Source organism: Mus caroli, unplaced genomic scaffold, assembly GCF_978045245.1.
Source record: "Mus caroli unplaced genomic scaffold, Mus_caroli_1 scaffold_16, whole genome shotgun sequence".
Classification (NCBI taxonomy): Eukaryota; Metazoa; Chordata; class Mammalia; order Rodentia; family Muridae; genus Mus; species Mus caroli.
In genome coordinates, this window is record NW_028227271.1 from 42152501 (window position 1) to 42153926 (window position 1426).

At 55.5% G+C, this 1426-nt stretch overlaps 1 long non-coding RNA gene across 3 annotated transcripts in view; it reads right to left on the bottom strand.

Annotated features, from left to right (window-relative positions):
- Positions 1 to 525, bottom strand: part of LOC110310163 (uncharacterized) — a 205261-nt gene extending 204736 nt beyond the window's left edge. For all 3 annotated transcript variants that reach the window (XR_002379818.3, XR_015045564.1, XR_003834956.2), the window contains exon 1: positions 336 to 525. This is a non-coding gene — a long non-coding RNA (uncharacterized LOC110310163). The remainder of the gene's footprint in view (positions 1 to 335) is intronic.
- Positions 526 to 1426: the final 901 nt, after the last annotated feature.

Below are 1426 nucleotides of genomic sequence, written 5' to 3' on the forward strand. Positions count from 1 at the left end.
TCAGACTTCCAGTTTCGTAAATGAGGCCTCCAAACCACATCAGCGGCCCCAAATCTGCGCTGATTGCAGGGGGCGTCTCTCTCCTTTAGACCTGAGGAAATGGGCTCTTGATCAAGTGCATAAATCCAGAATTACCTATGTAGAGGCCATCCTGGGAAATCTCCCTCGCACCCACACTTCTCACCCACACCCAAACTCTCTGGCAATCTCGAGTCTAGTGATGAGGAAAAGTCCAAGGTTAACATGCGCTCGTGGGAATGCAAAAGCCACTTTCCTCTATCCAGACTCTACATCCCTGGGCTCCAGAGTTTCCAGGGGATAAACTTGGAACTTACAAGAGGGTGGATCCAGCCGTGACTCCGAGGTCACCGGGGCTGCCAACATCCTTTCCACGCGGATATCCACTCGGGGGTCTCTGGGAGTGCTAAGTTCGCAGCTTCTCTTCATCCTGGCCTTGCCGAGCCCGCTTGACCAGCGGGTCCATGTGCTCGGCGGCCGCACGCGCTCTGCCTGGTAGAGCGCGGGGCTGGCGGGTGGCCCGTGACGTCACGGCGGCTCGCTCCCGGCCGCGGGGGAGGGGGAGAAGCGCGCGCCACCAGGCAGGCCGCGTGTGTCCCCGATCTCCTGGTGTCTGGAGGTTCCTAGCCTGAGGGATCCAGCTTGCCCCTCTGCCTGCTGCCCTAGGCAATGAAGGGGCACCAAGCCTGAGAGGAGAACCGCGTGGAGATGGCGTGCCACTGAGGCTGCTTAATGCCCAGATGGCTCTAGTGTAGAGAGTACACTCTGTCAGTCCTGGGCTGGAGGTTCTGGCTGCACTCAAACCTAGGTCCTACACAGGTCCTACACAGCCTGGGGTTACGCCCAGGCGAGGTCAACTGGCTTTCCCACCTCCCCTCCCCTCCCTCCCCTCCCCCTCACTGTTCCTTTCTAAGGCAGACATCCCATCCCCCTTCACCTTGAAGCTTAGCAATCTTCCCACTTTTCAGATAGGGTAGGAGACTCCAGTGAATTAAAAGGACCAAACTGCTCAGAAAGTAGGTCAGTAGTTCCCACAGAAGATCCCCCACCCCGCCCCGAATCTGTTCTATTTCAGAACTCTCATCTGTGAGCAATCCTGGGTACCATCCATCATCTGTGGTTCTGGAGAGAAGGGCGTACTAAGCAAACTCGAGCTGAGAGAGGGACCACCTGTCTGCAGCATCCTCCACTCTTGGTCCATACAGGGTATTACACTAACCTCTCAAATGTCCAAAAGCCTCTGCAAAGAATAAAGGCTGTTATGAAAGGCACGCGTATACCGCGATATTCTTTTTGCTGTATTACATCCAGCACCGAACAGGTGCAAGTCTCTAGTACCATTTAGTCAAGCGTGGCAACGTGCTACAACCGGAAAGGGGAATGAAAGATGAGGTAGACTCAGATCCTA